We start from the raw sequence: 19,995 nt of genomic DNA on the forward strand, positions 1-19,995 counted from the left end.
CCAGTGAATATTTTTGTGTTTAATAAAATTATGTTAACAAATGGTCCTTTCCCGATCTCTTTCCTTTAGAGGCTTTAGGAATTTAGAGCACCCACCCCAAAAGCATCTGAGCACCAGGCTTGGCAGAATTCAGGTTTTTTTGCTTTACAGTGTTGATGGATAATATTGTCACGGAGTCACAGGCCCGGTGCTCTGGAATTGCTCTGTATGAAACCAGACAAGACTCTGGTGTAGTGTGCCATGAAGTCTTTTAGGCTAAAGCCATCCTGGGTTTGGCCTCAGGGCATTCAGCACCCCCATGCACTTCCAGTAGTGGGGTCCACTTGGCTGGTACCCTGAGGGAAGCCAGGGGGACCCTGCACCCCAACTCCACAGTCAGCCATGACTCTCAGCCAGCATATAAAACAGAAGGTGTATTAGTCAATAGGAACAAAGAGTAGAATAGAGCTTGTTAACACAGAAAGCAGGACCGTTCAGTAAAGTCCATCTTGCGGGGAGGGAACCCCAGACCCTTGAGGTCCTGACCCTCCCCCTTGAGCCCAAAACAGAAGACTGCCCTGCTTCCAGCAGCCTCGCTTGTTGCCCCATCTCAGTTCTTTGTCTTGCTTCCTGGACAAAGTGTCACTTGGTTGCATCTCCCTCCTGGTTCTCAGGTTACGAAGGGGATTGGCCATTGCCTACATGCAGACAGCTGGAGGAGCCTCACCTATCCCTGAGGATCTCAATTCTTATCCTTATTCCCACCACCTAGGCATGACTTCAGATCTGGCAGAAAAGCTTTGCTAAGGAAATAGGCCTTGTATTGTGTTTTTGGCTCTGTAGGTTCTCCTCCATGAGACTATTCCCCAGACATCTCCCGGTGAATATGACTCTTGCAAGCTTTGTCCTGGCCACTGTCCCCGAGGAGCGCTGTTGTCTCTGGGTTGTGGCTGGAGAGCCAGTCCCTAGTATAGCTGAGTCCTGAATTGTTAATGGCCCTGGAATTCAGGACCAAGGCTTTGCACAGGGATCAGATCAGAACTTGGAGCCAGTGCAGAGCGCAGGAGGGATGTGCTCTTGGCTGCTCATTCCACTGAGGAACTGAAGACTTGAGACTTGTTGGCTTCCCCCTTCAATCACCCTTAATCCACATGGAGCAAAAACCTCCCCTCTCCTGCTCTGAAATGTTACCATTCCAGGGGCAGAGAGCCTGGGGCCCAGCGGGGCATGTGACATCATAGATCCCTGGACAGCAAGGGTGGGCCAGCAATTAGGGCATTAGCCAGGAACCTGGGTTCAATTCCCAACTCTGCCACAGACTCCTGTATGTCCTTGGTCAAGTCCCTTAACCTCTCTATGCCTCAGTACAATAGGGATGTTAGCCTGTGCTGCCTTCCGGAGGAGTTGTAAGGAAAAAGACATGAAGTATTGCAAGGGGCTCAGATGCTAGGGTGATGGGTGCCAGGTAAGTCCCATAGAGAGCTCTGCAGACCCAGGCGTTAATATGAGGCATTGATCAGACTGTGCAATAGCCCAGGGGAGCTTTTGGCCTTGTCTACACAGGCAAGTTAATGCTGAAAAACCACCCCCCCGAGTGCAGCAAGTTTGAGCTCTTTAAAGGGCTAGTATGGACAGGCTGTGGGCGCTGGGTGGATTACCAGGAGCGCTCTCTCCCAGCACTCACGCGTGACCACATGCGCACATCCCGGAGCAGCACTTGGAACTTTGCCATGTAGACGACTGTCAAACCCACAGAGTTTGTGGGGATTCCAACACTGAATAGTAACTCCACCCATCTCAGAGCCAACTAGCTGGAGGAGACAGGGCTGCCAGGGCAGTAGGAGAAGGAGTTGCCTGGTTCTGAGTCTTCTGGCCAATTGGTCCAAGAGGAGCTGCAGCAGGAGTGGGGCTGTGGCTCCCTATGCAGTGTGGAGTCTGATGGTTCGGTGCCACGAAGGGAACCCCAGTGGCCACTGCTTTCAAGGAGCTCCAGCCTTGCATCTCAGAAGCTTCCAGCTGCAGTGTCTCTGCTGTTGAGTTAACATTTGGCACCAGGGCCCTGGGGTGAAAGATGCTCGGGGTGTGGATGGGTGAATCATTAACAGGCACTGACAATTCCATGGAAGGCTCACAGCTCGGAGGTGAAATCTCAGAATAAGGTGACAGGCCCCACTTTAGATCTCTGTAGACAGCACGGTTCTGATGCCATTATATTTTTCTCTTTGCTGGAACGGAAGTTCACTTCCTCAGAACTAGCCCGCTGTTGGTGGTTGAACTCAATGTCCCTTTCTGAGTGAAAACCAAGGTTGGCTTGAATTCATTCTGGAGGGAGCCAGAGAGTTGTATTCATTTTCAGTCTCGCAAAGAGCGTTGACTCATGAGTGTGTGATGTGAAGGGGCCAGCAGGTGCAGTCTGAGTGTAGGGTGGAATTTTCAAAAGCATCTATGGCTCAGATTTGTAAAAGTAGCTAAGCATTACTGCACTCAGCTTTGCAACACTTAAATCATTTAGAAGCCTGAGACCAGGTCTGCACGAAGAAATTAAGTCTGTGTAACTATGTCACTTGCGGGTGTGAAAAATCTGACCTAACCCCCACTGTAGACAGTACTATGTCAATGGGAGGGCTTCTCCCTTTGAAATAACTATGGCCTCTCAGGGAGGTGGATTAACTACGATGACAGGAGAAGCCCTCCCATCGGCGTAGGTAGCTTCTTCAGTGAAGCATCGTCATTGCTGCTGCATTTTAAGTGTAGATCTTCCTTGAGTCTCATTTTCAGTTGACAGTCAATGTGATTTAGGCTCCTAAGAATATGGCTACACAGCAATGTAAGCCTATGTTTGAGCCTGGGCTAAAACCTAACCCCCCTTGCATCTAACCTGCAATTGTGCTAACCCAGGGCTTGGACCCGGGGTCCCAGGACCCTGCAGGGCTGAAGGCTCCAAGCTCCAATTAAGCCTGGATCCAGGGTCCAAGCCCAATTACTTTGCAGTGTAGATGTACCCCACTTGACTCAGGTCCTGGGAGTCAACTGGAATTACCCCACAATTCCATGGGACAACTTCCTTAGTCCTCTCTATCCCAAAAATCTGTAACCCATTCTACAGAAAACAGAAGCCACCTATTCTTTGAGAACATCAGCAGCTCAGGTCAGCGGTAGCCCATTCTCTTCTGATCACCGATCTGCATGCACACTATCAGAGAGCCTCCTGGGTTTGCAATGGAGAGCAAACCCATCAAGCTTATTGCAAGGTTCTCCCATTGCCATAAGTAACTCACCTCCCTGAGAGGCGGTAGCTAGGTCGACGGGAGAATTCTCCTGTTGACAAACACTAACTTCTGGGGGTTAGATCAGTTTAACTGAGTCACTTAGGGGTGTGGATTTTTTCCCCAGCAGAGGCTCCAGAAATCTTTGAGTATCCCTTGCATAGAGGAACCAAACCAACTGCTCTGCATCTGGGCCCTTTATAGCCATGCAGAGAGGGCAGGATTTTCCTCTAATGCAGGTAAGCGCTCCAAGGTAACAGGAGAGAGCTGGGCCTGAGCTGCCAAAGTGGATATAGATTTCAATATTTCACCATCAAAATTCAAGGTTATTGGATCAACTGTCACGATCCGAGCCCTTCTCTATAGACACGTTTATGCACCCGTGGTCCCACACATAGGCCACAACAGGAACACACTCACAGTAAGATGTCCTGTTAACCTTTGAAACATGCAGAGTTACTATGTCTGGCCACTTCCCGGAAATACACCCCATACTCCAGATTGGAGCGAGACATTGACTTGAGTCAAACAAGGACTGTTGGGACATCTGCTTAGTTTGCAGGAAGGTGAGTTTTGGTTGGATATTTGGAAATGTTTTTGAACTCTAAGAATAGTTAAGCACTGGAAAAGGCAGCCTGCATGACCATGAACAAGTCACTTTACTGAGTCTTTTGTCGCATCCGTTCCCCTCTGTACAATGGGGATATTAGCACTGCCCTGCCTGCCAGGGGGCTGCGAGGTGAAATGCATTAAAGATTGTGAAGCATTCCGATACTGCAGTGATGGGCGCTGGGTAAATACCACGGTTAACTGCAAAACCAGCCATTGGAATGGGGCATTGATCAGACTGTGCGACAGCCCAGAGCGTGTGACCGTCACACCCACTGGGCTTGTGGGGATCCTAACACTGAACAGCAGTAACTCTATCCACCCCAGAGTCAACTAGTAATGGAGAAATGGCCACCAGGGAAGGAAGAGAAGGAACAGCTCCCTAGTTCTGAGTCTTCTTGCCAGTATGGCCAAATGAACTGGACTGGGAGAGGGGCTGGGGCTCCCTGTACTGTGTGGAGTCCAAACATTCAGTGTAATAAGGGGGCATGCACATGGCCCCAAGGCCCACTGCCTTCAGGGAACTCCAATCTTGTATCTCAGGGATCCCCAACAGAAGGCATCCCTTCTCCTTGTTTCTGGGAGAATTCAGTAATTTCTGGCATTGGGCCCGAGATTAGAGATGCTCGGGGCAAGTATAGCGAATTATTAACATGCACAGTGAGTGCCAGGGAAAACTCATAATTCGGAGGTGAATGAATAGGCCCTGCCAGCCTCATTAAATCTCTCTGTAAATAGCACTCTTTCATCTGCATTTTAGCTACCTCTATCATGGAACCAAAGTTCAGTTCCTCAGAACTTGCCCCTTGTTCAGGGGCAGGCTCGATGCCCCGTCTGTGTAAACCCAGGGCAAGTACATTATGGGAAGCCAGAAAGCCATATCGACTTTCATGTTTTCCAAGGGCATCGACCTGTGACTCTGTTATTGCTCTGTGCCATGCAAGGGTCTGCAAGTGCAGAGAAAGAGTAGGGAGAACCTTCAAAAGGGCCTAACAGTCTGAGGAGCCTAAAGCCGAGCTACAGTTAAAATTTAGGTTGACAGAGCTACATCAGTCTGGGGCATGACCAATCCACACCCCTGAGCACCACAGTCTTGCTGACCTGACCCCCAGTGTACACAGACCTGGGTAGACAGAGGAATGCTTCTGTCAACCTAACTTCTGTTGCTTGGGAAGGTGGAGCTCCTACACCTTTCCATCAGTGTCGTCTGTGTCTAAACAATGGGGCTATGCCAGCATAGCTGCAGCCCCATAACTATGCTTCAAAAACAGTGCTGTGTTTGAATTAAAGTGAATGTAAACTCCACTTAGTGTGGGAAGCTGGTGGGTTTGTGTCTTTAGGGGAACAAATGAACCTGAGGATTTGCTTTGAACAGTCCAGGAGAGGGCTGGACGCTGCAAAGCCTGTGGTTTCGGGAAAATTCAGGACGGGGTGTGTGTGGGGTCACCTTGCTGGTTGTAGCCATGGCTGGTAGAAGCCAGAATGGGGCTGTAAACAGGCTGCTGGGTCAGAGCTGCTGACCCAGGGATGTCTAGCGCACACACACTCAGGGGGTGACCTGCATGCAGGCAGGATGGTTGTGAGAACCCCAGGCTGGGAGCTACAGCAGCAGAGCATTGTGAGGCACCCCAGATTGCAGGGCAAGTGGCGACATGGCCCCTCATTCGTCTGGCTTGCACCCTAAGCTCCATCAGAAGCAATCAGATGAAAGCATTATTTAGAGCCTTTTTCTAACTACAGCTGTGGTGCAAGGGTAGATTTGTCCCGGCTGGCTAAGTCAGACGCTGATTAGTTAGAAGGAAAAAAGAGAAAGGCAAGAACAGAAAACAATATGGTAAAGTGTTAGCAAGAGCCTCATGTTCACATTACAGGTCACATTGTTGTCCAGGGTTCAGCGGACCCGAGGGTGGGCGGCGGTGATGTCACTGGTCCCTTCTCCTTGCCTCGTCTGGTCAGGACATCTGTTAGGATCAGGGGAATGCTAAGATGGAAATCCTGGGGTCCCAGCAGTTGGTGGAGGGGGTGGCAGCCATGACGGTGAGGCTGGCTGACATGCAGTAGACCTTCCTCGCTCCTCCCCTCCTACAAGCTTAAGTAGGTTGCCAAGTAACCCCTGTGACATACTTCCCTGGGGTCAGGGCCGTCCTTAGGCATATGCAGAATTCACAAAAAGAAAAGGAGGACTTGTGGCACCTTAGAGACTAACCAATTTATTTGAGCATGAGCTTTCGTGAGCTACAGCTCACTTCATCGGATGCATACCGTGGAAACTGCAGCAGACATTATATACACACAGAGACCATGAAACAATACCTCCTCCCACCCCACTGTCCTGCTGGTAATAGCTTATCTAAAGTGATCATCAAGTTGGGCCATTTCCAGCACAAATCCAGGTTTTCTCACCCTCCGCCCCCCCCCCCCAAACTCACTCTCCTGCTGGTGATAGCCCATCCAAAGTGACAACTCTCTTCACAATGTGTATGATAATCACTTTGGATGGGCTATTACCAGCAGGAGAGTGAGTCTGTGTGTGGGGGGGGGGGGGGGCGGAGGGTGAGAAAACCTGGATTTGTGCTGGAAATGGCCCAACTTGATGATCACTTTAGATAAGCTATTACCAGCAGGACAGTGGGATGGGAGGAGGTATTGTTTCATGATCTCTGTGTGTATATAATGTCTGCTGCAGTTTCCACGGTATGCATCTGATGAAGTGAGCTGTAGCTCACGAAAGCTCATGCTCAAATAAATTGGTTAGTCTCTAAGGTGCCACAAGTACTCCTTTTCTTTTTGCGAATACAGACTAACACGGCTGTTACTCTGAAACCTGGCAGAATTCACAGCTGCTTAGGGCACCTGAAAATTTGGGGCACCACTGGGTCTTAGTGTCTACCCTCCCGGCTTTCCTATCCCTGTTCGGACCCTTCCTGCAGGCTCCCACAGCTGCCTGCTGGAGCCTGGTGACTGTTACTCCACCTAGTAAGTTAAAAGTGAAAAGGCCTCCAGCCTGCCAGACCTATTCGCACAACACTGAAACTGTTAAAGAGCCATTCAAGGGGTAACGAAGCCATTTAACCGGCATTTGCCAACCCCCAGGTATCTACTGTCAGTTTCTGAATTTACTGACAAAAACAGCTGTGCATGATTGTAATATTTACTCAGAACATGTTAGTCTACAGGACCTTAGTTTAAAATATGCTTTAAAAATATTTCATTAGTGAGTTGATGAAGATTATAAAATCACATGGCTAAAAAATCCTTGCATAGATTTTTAGATGCACAATCATCTTTAGCCTTAAATGCTTGGATCTTCAGACATATAGTTTTTTAAATAAATCCTTCAAAAGACCACCTTTATCTAAAATACACATTTTAATTTTAATTACTATAGTAAAAAAAACTTGCTTCCAAAGTCTTCCTGTCCTTTCTGTCCATCCCTTTCTCCCTTCACACACCCCCACCCCCAGTTGAAGAGAGCCCTTAAAGGGACAATGCCCCTTTCCTTCCAGATAGTTGGACAAAAAGTTTCCCCTTTCTTTAGAATCATAGATTATTAGGGTTGGAAGAGACCTCAGGAGGTCATCTAGTCCAATCCCCTGATCAAAGCAGGACTAATCCCCAACTAAATAATCCCAGCCAGGGCTTTGTCAAGCTGGGCCTTAAAAACCTCTAAGGATGGAGATTCCCCCATCTCCCTAGGTAACCCATTCCAGTGCTTCACTACCCTCCTAGTGAAACAGTGTTTCCTAATAGCCAAGCTAGACCTCCCCCACTGCAACTTGAGACCATTGCTCCTTGTTCTGCCATCTGCCACGGCTGAGCTCCATCCCCTTTGGAGCCCCCCTTTGGTAGTTGAAGGCTGCTATCAAATCCCCCCTCACTTTTCTCTTCTGCAGACTAAATAACTCCAGTTCCCTCAGGCTCTCCTCATAAGTCATGTGCCCCAGCCCCCTAATAATTTTCATTGCCCTCCGCTGGACTCTCTCCAATTTGTCCACTTCCCTTCTGTAGCGGGGGCCCAAAACTGGACGCAATACTCCAGGTGTGGCCTCACCAGTGCCGAATAGAGGGGAATACTCACTTCCCTCGAGCTGCTGGCAATGCTCCTACTAATATAGCCCAATATGCCGTTGGCCTTGGCTACAAGGGCACACTGCTGACTCGTATCCAGCTTCTCATCCACTGTAATCCCCAAGTCCTTTTCAGCAGAACTGCTGCTTAGCCAGTCGGTCCCCAGCCTGTAGCAGTGCGTGGGATTCTTTTACTTCTGACTATCTGATGAACTAGTTTTAAGAGAACCCTCCAGCAAAATCAGTATGTTAGTAAGATATAAAATCCTTTTTTATGCCTAAATTTTTTTGGAAATATATTTATTAAAGTTGGTGAAATTTCATAAACATGTCTATTGTTATGGAGATCACACAAAGTAAATTAGTGTTCCCTTTTTCTAAAAGCAATGAACATTGTTATGAACATGCTAAACCTCTATGACTGATTAATTTAAAATAATGTCTTTGTTTCAGTGAGTTAAATATGTAGTAATCTGGAATGATTACTTTTTGAAGGCTTAAGAGTACATTTAAAATATAAAATCAGCTTAGAAATACTGATTAAGAAAATGTAAAACAGAGAAGAGCTGCATCATATAGTCCATAATATTTAATGTTGTTTTCAGCAAGACAGCTGACTCGCCCTTACTACAGAGTTTTTGCAAATAAGTGTCTGACAAACTTCAGGGCATATCAAAAAACCTGACATTTTTATTTCCAAGTTTAGTGCTTTTAATTAGGTACCTTCTGCATGTCGATTCTGTGTGAGGGAGAGGGCACAGGGGCCTCTGTGGGGAACTGTGACTCTCCGGCACCGTGAGACGGGCCAGCCGTCTCGCTATCCTTTGCTGCCTCGTCCCTCCTCCCCCTCCCCCACTGGGCTGCGAGCCCGGGCTGCCGTCGGGCATAGGGACACCAGTTTAATAATACTGCATAGGGCCCCATAAATCCTAAGGATGCCCCTACTGGGGGGTGCAGTTTGGAACTGGGGTAATGCTGGGCCCTCTGGCTTAACAACCTGGGCTCCTTCTCACACTGTGATGCTGTGGTAAGCTGTAGACCCCTCCAGATCCTGCACTCACACAAACATTCACAGACAGGGACACACCCAGCTGCAGATACATCAATGCTTTCACTAGTCACTCATGAACCAACAACAGAGAGGCTCCAGCCAGCTCGCCAGCCTAGGATCCCAGAACTGTACCATCTTGCCCTGGTCAGAAGCCTGACCACTATATGTTTATTACCCAGTCTGCCCCTCCCTCAATGTGGAGAGGACAATGCACCAGCCCATGTTCCCGCTACACTTCAGACAAAAACACTATTATTTGAGTGTTTGCTTACGTCCATTCTGAGTGGCTTTTGCATGGGCGGCAGCACCTCTAATAGGCAGGGGAAGACTAAGCGTGCCCAAACAGCCCCATGTGGCCCTGCCCACACTCTGCCCGAGGCCCCCTCCCCTCTTGTGGCTACTTGGCTCCAGCCCCCATAGGCTGCTCCTCTTCCAGGAAGGGAATTCTGATCTGAATGAGTGCGCCAAATCTATGCGCTTGGCTCTGCAGGCTGTAACCACGAGATTACATTGTAAGCCCAGGATTCCTGATTCCTAACGTGTCTCTTCACTCTGGGAAATAGTCATGTAAGCCACTGCTGAAGTGTATGCTATGTGCCCTGTAGTGGATGGTCTACAGAGGCAAACCGCCTAATTATGTTACTAATTGAGGAGTGTTATCCACACAGCCAGTGGATGGAATCTGGCCCACCTGACCTATGTTTCCTATTCCTGTGTGGTGACTTCCATGAGTGATGTTGAGAGCAACACTATCGTAACCCATATGCAAAAGAAGCCTGAATGAAAGTTTAAGTCTAGACAACTTTCAGTCTGATGTTTGCTAACTTTTGAGTGCTTGACTTCACAACCTTATTTTAATGCAGCTTTTATATGTAATCTTTATATAGAGGACTGGAATGGTCCACAGAAGCTCTACTTTGGGGCATTTAGGAAGAGAGGGCTGCATTAGTCTCATTGGGAAAATTATCTCTGCAATGAATAGGGCTAGAAATGTAATTTTTTAAAATATGAAAGCAGGAGCTGAGTAGAGGACTAGTGATCACCCAGGTCATTTTTTTAATTGCAAAAATTGCAGAATCCATGGCTAAAACGACAGCATGGCAAAAGAGCAGGGGGAAAAGTGTGTGTGTGTCTGGGGGAACCGAAAGCTGGAAAATGTCAGTAAAATATTTTGTCCAGCTCTATTATTTAGACATCTGTTACATTGGGAGTGAAGGAGTTAACAAGATTGACAGGCTCCACGCTGGCAATGAACCATTAGAGAAAGCTGGTGGATCCTGTTGGCTCTGCCGCACTACACCTGCAGCCAATTTCAGGCATGGAGAGAGAAGATAAAAGGAGAGGATGGTGGACCTAGATCAGCTTAGGGCTAACCAGGACAGAGCTCCGTTTCTCTTGCTGGGAAAGTAGCCTGATTGCAGCCCTGAGCCAGCTAGTTTGCCTGCTAGATCAGCCCTTCTGAGAAGACAACCACCAGAAGCACAGACTGGGAGACTAGCCCTGAATACAAGGCTGGGGCCCCACTGAAGGTTTCTAGGCTGATGCAGATTTTGAGTTGGGTTTGGTTTTGTTTCAGATTACCTCTGAACCTCAGATGCAAGAAAAGAAGTAGGATTGGAGGGTGCTTTGGCTGTTGGGCCAAAATACCACTTTACTGGACCTCAGTTAGGACAGAGACATACCCGTGGAGACTAGCAGCTGTGTGAGTTGGGCCCAGAAGGGCCACAAGAGAGAGTCTCTCTATATGTTACAGCCTCCAACTTCCTCTGGGCATTAACAAATTAGGGAGCTAAATGACTGACAACTAGTATTTGCATCTATTGTCCAAACACCTCTGAATTAAACTTTGTATTTTACTGTATAAAAGATATTTTCCTATAGTCTGACTTTGCTTTTTCTTTCCTCTTAGTGACAAATGAGGCAAAAAAGACAAATGAAGATATATGCTGTAAAGCGTTAGCTATGGCTCTGTTACGTTACCCCTCCAGTGACAATTGGATTGTATACCCCCTGGGGATATCGCAAAAAAATGCTCTTGGACAGAATCCAAGGTAAGTATCAGGAAGGGTGATGGAACAATGATTCACACTTCAATCCAAGTAGGGTGGATTCAGTGGCTTCTACTTACTTTGACCCTTTAAGTCTCCATCTATATAGATATTATAGGTATTTAAATGATGCCCCTTACTGTCATATCTGAGCACCTCACAACACTCCTGTGAGGTAGGGATGTGCTATTTACCCCAGTTTATAGATGGTAAACTGAGGCAGTGACTTGCCTCATCACATAGGTAGTCTGTGGAAGAGCAGGGACCTGAAGCCAGGTCTCCCAAGTCCTAGACTAGTCCCCTAACCCTTGGGCCATCCTTCCTCTCCTACTGTGCACAAAATCCTAATGTAGCTAGGCTCCCTAGTTCAGACAATGGATACCCCCTCAAAGCATTTGCAAATCGGTCCCTCTACCTTGTGTCCCACAGGGGAACTGGAGGCGATCTACTGTTTTTCTGGGCCCCTTTGCAGCTGCATTGGGGTTGTGCAGATCTCTTCCCAATTATCCCGATCCCAACACACTAGCAATTCCTTCAACTGTTTCTGTTTAAGCATTTCTTGTGCTGCCTCAGGTTATTAATTCCTCTATTTTGCATCCTCTTCTGCATGGTTTTCTTTATACCAGTTTGAAAAACACCACAGGCCGACGATACTGGCTACATCTTTATAAACTTCAGTGCCTGGGAGTATGTTGGTAGTGACCATACTTGGGCAGGACTGGTCATCGCACTGTGTGATGTAATTGAAAAGAGAGATAGGATACTCATGAGTGCGTTTAGGGTGTTTGGGAGTGAAGTCAAAGTTGAGACCAAAGGATCACGTAAATGGGTTATGAAAACCTATATGAAGTGCACATTTTATTCTCCTTCTAATGTCTTGAGATCTCCAGCAGGGACACAATAGTTAATATCTTAATACCTACTGGGAGTGCAATTACTACCATATATGTCACAGGATTTGCCTTCCCTGTTCTGAAAAATTTAATCTTCACCCTAAAAGGCAAGCTGGAGAAAGAAATGAGCAGGGAAGATTTCAGTTCTCAGCTGGGCTTCATGCACAAAGTTAAAATAGAGGTTGAGGTAATTACCAAGTTCCGTCAGTTTATGGCCGTCTATAAGCCAAAAGAGATCTGTGTGGTGCTAAAGGTCACTAACTTGGACATATGCACCCCAGACAAAGTGGTTGGTGTTCTGCATGCAATGAACGTCCTCCTCTCAGACAAGGATGCCCCATTCATCTCCATCTTGGCCGTGATCCAAGTATCATCACAGAATGTATAGAAAAGTCACAAAACATGTGACATTTACTCCAAAAAATTACAAGGAGCAAAGGGGAATCAGAGAGAGCATAATAACAGTAAAAAGAAAAGGAGTACTTGTGGCACCTTAGAGACTAACACATTTATTTGAGCATGATAACAGTGTGAATCACCACGAAAAGAACCCAGCAGAAGACTCTGAAAGATCTGGCACTTGCAATGAACAAGAAATCCTCTCAGAAGCTTTTCAGTATCTGAAAGAAATAGGCAATGAATACATGCTAGGAAATAATATCCAGATGAAAAGGATAGTCAATACTGTGATAAACGCTATGCTAATGATCAAAATGGGACTCCAGACTGAGGTGGAGGTAGAAAAAATTTTTGAGGTGCTGTTGGTTAATTGGGTCATTCTTGCTAACAACTGGCCTTGCCGTCTGAGTTGGATTTTGCAATGTGTGGAAGATAATCAGCAAAGGAATCTGCTTAGTGAAACCAATGTTGGAAGCCAAAAAGATGCTAATCTCTTATTGGACATTTATGATGAGAACTCTTTTGAGCTGAATACGATTAAAACAAAGATTGAAAAGCTTCTAGAACTTGACGGTGATCAGGAAATTTCTGAAAAGATCATGAAGACAGAGAAATTCACAGTTAAAAATGTTAAACAGTTTTCCAATCTCACTATCAACTTGGATAGTTCCCTGAAAAGGCATCTGGAACTCATACAGAACATGAATGGCATGATATCAGATAAACTCAACCAAACAATTCCCCATGAACTCTGTGGTGAAAAAGGTGTATGCAAAGCTAGGCAATATTTATAAATATCCTCTTTTCTTCATTTGTCCATATAATAAATATAAAATGGTCCAAGTTATGTGAAAAATGCATAAAAAACCTGGAGATCGGCGTGTAGGGGCTACATCTGAAGAGCCGTGGGTTGATCTCTTCTGCTCAGAACAAAGATCTGATCCTGTGTGAGGAAAGGGACTTTTCACCATGAAATAATTCAAATAATATTGGAAAGAAGGCCTAGAAAATTATTTAATGCATTTATAATACCACATTTATTTGAACCATGATTAGTAAAAATCAATTTCCACATCTAAAATTTGTATAGATTTGATTATGAGCTGAAATTTAATTATCCAAAATTTCAGTTATATCCAAAGGTTCTGGATGCCTCTCCAGGACCTGGATAATTTCAAAACATTTTATAATTTAAAAATGTATTTAAATTTAAATTAATATTTAAAAAAATTAAAAATGGGAAGTCATAAGCTTTTAATACTTCATCTGAATCGATGCTTGTAATGTGAAAATGTATACAAATTTGCAATTTACCGTTTGTTAGAGGATCTTGGCAGATAAGTATAGTACATGTAATTCAAGATACAATAAAGCTTTACAGGCCTAATGCCTGGGCAAGACTTCTAATTTATTGGGCATACATTTATATACTGTATGTGTAAACAGTAATAGTTACCATGTCATGGAGGAGAGAAGGGGAATAAATAAGAAACGAAGTCAAACAAAGGATAAGGAAATCATTAGATTTTTTCTGTTATTTCTTAATCCTAACAAGTGCTTAATGGTTAATCTTAACTTTTGGTTAATTGTTGGTGGGCATGACTCCGAAGAACTTAGTTGTTCGTTTTTCACTGGGTAAAGCAATGTGTTTTTTTTCTTTTTACAGATAAAGAAGGTGCTTAAAGGAAATAATAGTACTGGAAATATTGAAATATATAAAGAGAACATAGAGAAGTACAATCTGAATGGAAAGGCTCTAATATTCAGCAAAAAGGAGGAACTCCGAAAAATCACAGGCATGAATCTGGCCAACTTCAACTGTCCTATTCCTTGGAGTTCGCCTGGAAACTGGTTTTTCCCCATTCATCTCTGCCCAGAGCTGCTCTCTCAGAGATCCTAACAGCATGGACATTAATTCTTCCCTCAGTTAAATGGACACAATTCCTGTTAAAGCTAAAGGGTACCAAAATGCAGAACTGAAACCAAAGCTTAGCTATAAACTGGGTTTAAAAAAAAACCCTTAAAACATGCTGGCATAGTGGGTGTAGAGCTACAGTATAGATTGGACCTCAGCGAATCCCTGAGATCACTCCAGCTCTCTGGGTCTACCCAAATGGCAGATGTTTGAAACTAAACCTACAGCAAAATGAACATGTGCTAAAAAGACCTTGTTTTCCAAAACAGAGAAGACTTTCCTGACTGGACTGGATTTGAGAGGTTCTTTTTAAGTTTATGTGCACTTTGACTGGCTGACTCAAACTTCACCATCTCATAGGTTATAGTTTATCTCAAATCTTAGTTTCCAGCTGTGACGTGTTTGGGCCAAAACTGCAGCTGGAGCTACAGACTGGAGTGGGGCTGCAGTCGTGGTCGGGGCCAGGAGCAGAGTTGGGGGCAGAGCATGGCTGAGTGGCACTCCCTCCCCATGGCCTGTGGGGGCTGGCCTGGCTGCTTGCTGCAGCCCACTAGGGGGTCTCACCCCACAGTTTGGGGACCACTTCATTAAATGCTGTGCTATTCTCTCACTAAACTCAACATTTCCAGAAAAGTGTAATTTGAGGCAAGTTTCGTTGCCAAATACTGCTGCCTTGATTATAGTTCTGAGAAAACATTAGAAGTGAAAACAGATGAATAGGTTTCCCAGACCCTCACTATCTCCCCAAATCATGTGCAGCACAGGGATACTAAGTTTAGCACAGGATAAGGAGGACCTCCCTTGTTTGTAGAAATCCCTTATTAAAATACAGGCAAAGCATAAATGGTTCATATAGTTAGTACCATTTCACTAATTGCCTATAACATACTATATCATTTTACTGTTTTGAACGTGATTTAGTGCTGGAGACACAATGTAGAAATGTTTTTTTTGCAAATCTAGTATCTCATGCTGATCTCTTTAGTTAGAGACAAACTAAGACCTTCACTAAACAAGAATGACACACAAACATTGACAAAGGCTGTTGGGTTTTACAAATCTTGACTACAAGAGTTTTTTGTGGGTGTTCATGACAGGTACTGAAAATCTGTAGGCCGGTACTGAACAGCCTCAACTCTCATTTACTTTAATGGGAGTTGAAAACACTTTATACCTCTCACTTTGCATTTTTCCAGAATGCAGCCTGAATTTATGCAGGTAACTAGTCAAATTACTTCCCTTTTAAGTGCCCTACACTGGCTCCTCATCCAATTCTGTATTAATTTTGAAATTTTATTAATTAAGGCCCTTATTTACTTCATCATGGGGTGTGAGGCTTAAGTCAATGTTTGCAAAATGCCTTGAATATCTCTGATGAAAGGCACTAGAGAAGGGCAAAATAAATTTATATTGGATTGAATTTTTAACACCCTATATCCTTGAAGTGCAAAACAGTAGGACTTTGTCCATGTTACATCTTGCGGTGTCTGAGAAAATCTGGGACCTCTGGTTATTCTCTATACACCACAAATTTAGAACTTACTGCCCATCTGTTCGTATGGCCCCCGGGGGTTGCAGGGGGTAATATAAACTAAACAAACACGGGCTGCTCTTGCTTTTAAAATGCTGCGACATGTCCTGTGCTGGATGCTGTAGAAAGAAATTGTATGGCTGCTGTTGAATATTTGTGTTTGGTCCTTTTAGTCTCTCTCTCTCTTTTTTTGTTGTTGTTGCTTAGTTTAGTAAACATACACCAGTTATCTTACAGCCTCAAGGCAGAGATTCTGTGCTTGGTGAAGGATAGCGGTGTTGGGAACTCAAGGCTGTTGAGTGTTCTCAAAGGGGGGAGTTGTTGGGGACACTGGGGCATGGCCACTAGGTAACTCGAGGGGATGGAAGACCACGCGTGTCGATGAAGCCCCCTTGCACTAGGCCCCGGTGTCCTTGGAGAGACAGCTAACTGACAAACTCAGTCTCCGGGAAAAGGAGGGATGGCTCCATTCCCCAGAAGGGAAGGTCCTCTTACCAAAGGGCCCAATCCGGCCAGTGCTTCAGAAACTACATCAAACCACTCATGCTGGCAGGGAAGCACTTATCCAGCTAATGGGAAAATACTTTATCACTTCCGGACTCCGACCCCTGGCTGCCCAGGTACAGGCGGACTGCTTAGTCTGCCAAATGAATAACCCTCGACCGGGACATCCTGTGCCACCAGCTGCCCTAGAACCCACTCCGGGCCCCGGACAAGTGTGGCAAATAGACCCAAGGGTTCAAATATCTCCTTGTCATAGTGGATCGGTTCAGCGGATGGCCAGAAGCCTTCCCATGCCGTAACTGCACTGCCAGGACAGTGGCCCTCAAGTTTGTTAAGGAGATCATTCCTCGCTTTGGACTCCCCCTGTGGATGGAATCTGACAATGGGACACACTTCACATCAAAAATCATTCAAAGCATCTCACATGCCTTACAGATCCCCTGGAAACTCCATACGCCCTGGAGACCGCAAGCCAGTGGGGTAGTGGAGCGTACCAATCAGACCCTTAAACGGCATCTCTCAAAAGTGTGCCAAGAAGCCTCACTGCGATGGCCTGATGCTTTGCCCCTCGTCCTACTCCATATCCGCGTTCTCCCAAAGGGTAGATTAGGGCGTAGTCCCTTTGAAATTATGTTTGGAAGGGCATGGCCTATGAATGGCACCCTGGTTCTGTCAGGGGAATAGGAGTTGGGTAATGGTTTTTTGTCACAGTATATGTGTTCCCTGTCTGCTGTTCTCTTGTCTCTTCACAGGTATACCAAGGATTCCCAGCCTGTCCCCTTGGACTCTTCCGTTCACTCCTTACAGCCCGGTGACTCTGTGCTTGTTCGCACCTGGAAAGACGAGCCTCTCCAGGAAAAGTGGAAAGGACCCTATACCGTCCTGCTGATCTCCCATACAGCGGCAAAGATCGAGGGACACAAGAACTGGATCCATCACTGTCGTCTGAAGGCAGTACCTGCCCCCTCGTCAGCAGAACAGTGGACCATCCAACCTGCTGACTCCTCATCTAGTGACGATCTCGGGCTAAAGCTACTGTTTAAAAGACACAAATAGCGGGCACCTTAATGCTAAAATGGGCCCACCCAGGTACTGGAGACCCTGGGTTGGGAAGACTCTGGTAATAATTAATTGGGTAACATTGTTATTCTCTGTATTGGTATTTCCAAACTGTGCATATCGGGAGCATAACTCCTGTTTTGCTTGCGCACCATGTTGCTAATTTAACAAACCAGACTGATTGCTGGGTATGTGCTCCAACTCCACTGTCCCCCAAAACGGGAATGCCCCTTGACATGCTGCCCTTGACCCTAGCAGAATTAGCCACCACCAAAGAGCAGGAAAGAACGGACTCACGGTTCTGGAACAAGATCTCTTTACAGCAAGCCACCTATCAGGACCAGGAGTATTCAGTTGCAGTACTCACTGAGGGAGTATTATGTTTTACCTGAAACCAATCTGATCACTATGGGCATCCTGTGGGAAAGAGCTCCTGTGTTATTACACAGTGGGCTGATGGGTATTAAATAAAGACCAACAGGGGAGGCCAACAGTGTGGGTGTAATGGTTCCTCCTCTTTTAGGGAAACACTTACAAATAATCTTACCACAAAAAAGGGGTTTGGAAATGTAACTTGCTGTCCAGTTAATATCTCCAATGTAGCAAGCCAATGGTGGGTTTGTAGTGATCCCTATGGCGAGTGTAATTTGAACAGCACAATTAGAAACGCCCCCACTTGTACCCAATCAAAAAAATAAGATGCTCCCATAGAGGCATATAAACTGTTTAAAAAAGCAGCCAAAGCAGCCTTAAATATCCCAGGAATCCCCTTAAGAAACAGTCCTTACTGGGCCCTACAAAGTCACTATTTTGTATGTGGCCGAAAGGCTTACAAAGGTGCTGCCAGCCAACTGGACAGGTAGCTGTTATATAGCTCATGGAGTTCCTCATCTTTCCATAACTGCCACACTGCCCAAAGAAAAGATTAAAAATGCCTGAGACACCTCTGTTGAGTCACGAGAAAAGACCCTGCGGCGACTGACTACGGCATTAGAGGGCAATATGAAGAATCCCCTCACAACCGAGAAGCTGGTAGGGTGCTCTGTACTGGGAATAGCGCCACTGTTTACTGGGCCAGCCATGGCATGCATAGGCCGCTATACTGTAAGGCTGCAGATGGTACTTAAGAAGGTGGCCTTAAAGTTAAAAAACTCGGTTCGTAATTTATGGTCAGCAGTAAAAACTTTAAATAAAGAGGTACAGCAGCTCAGGACGTTTTCCCTCCAAAACAGGCTGGCTTTGGACTATCTCTTGGCATCCCAAGGAGGGGTTTGTGCCCTCGTCGGGCCCCAATGTTGTGTATATGTAAATGATAGCAGTTATGAAATCTATAAAAAGGTGGTACAGGCTGAGGCCCATGCCCGAGCCGGAGCACAGGTTGCCTATACTGCCCCAGAAAACGATTGGTTGCAAACCTTGTTTTCAGGCTGGGGTTTGTCATCTTGGCTTGGTGGTTTATTTAGCCTGCTATTGAAAATTCTCTTTCCTGTATTGCTTGTATTACTGGTATTATGCTGTGCGGTATCATGTGTCAGGGCCCTTTGGCAAACGTTAATAAGTCATTCTCTTCAGGGCTATCACAAAGTGCTTATGCAAAGTCATATTGTAAAGAAATAAGTAGCCCAAGTGAGAAAACTCAGAGCCAAGGCTGTTGAGTGTTCTCAAAGGGGGGAGTTGTTGGGGACACTGGGGCATGGCCACTAGGTAACTCGAGGGGATGGAAGACCACGCGTGTCGATGAAGCCCCCTTGCACTAGGCCCCGGTGTCCTTGGCCCCCCCTCCTGCCTGGACGCCCTCACAGCAGCTCTGCGTACTAGGCCCAAGTGTCCTTGGCCCCCCTGCCTGGAGGCACACACAGCAGTTATGCTGAGAATCTGCAACAGTATGTTGCAGAGTCAGACTGCCTGAAACTAAGCAAGGCCAAACAGGGGAGATATGGAAGAACAATGCTGAATAAAGCAGCTTTATGTAGAGTTTAACAAATGATACAGAGAATCAGGGAACTAGCTGGGAACTGGATTGGCTGGCTATATGGATACTTGGGGCAGCTTGCTATTGGACAAGTATGCTGGGAAAAAGGATGTATAAAAGCCTGTGTAACTTCCTGCTCTGTGGTGCAGGATTTGAGATTTTATTCTCCCTGTAGCTTTTTGCAGCTGCAAATAAACTTTTCTGCTTCTCCACCCCGTTGTGATTATTGGGTGCAGCACACCGGGTAACGAACCAACTCAAGCTGTTGTTCAGCCTCTCGGCACTGGGTGCCGGCAACAGCGGAAATGGGGCCTTTCACATGCATTAAGGCAACGTTGTCTCTTTTGGCCTGGTCAGTTACACAATACTCAGAACCTTGCAGGGTTGTTTCCCTTAGGATGATAAATCAATTATATGAACGTTCTCAGGGTAATCTTGTTTATTTGTGTTAAGTAGACAGTGGGGTGGTGAACTGATCTTTTGGCCCCTGAAATGTTTTCATGCTTTTTCATACTGGGAATCACTTCTTAAGACTGAGATCCTCCTGGAAACACCTCGCCTCCCAATTGTGCGCTATCCCTGGTTCCCTCCAACTGCCGCGGAACCTTCGGGGCCCAACATTCCACCCCAGCTCCCTCCCACCCCCGTGCCAGCATTCCTTCCAACTGCCGCGGAACCTTCGGGGCCCAACATTCCACCCCA

This window comes from Lepidochelys kempii, chromosome 23 (genome assembly GCF_965140265.1).
Source record: "Lepidochelys kempii isolate rLepKem1 chromosome 23, rLepKem1.hap2, whole genome shotgun sequence".
NCBI lineage: Eukaryota > Metazoa > Chordata > Testudines > Cheloniidae > Lepidochelys > Lepidochelys kempii.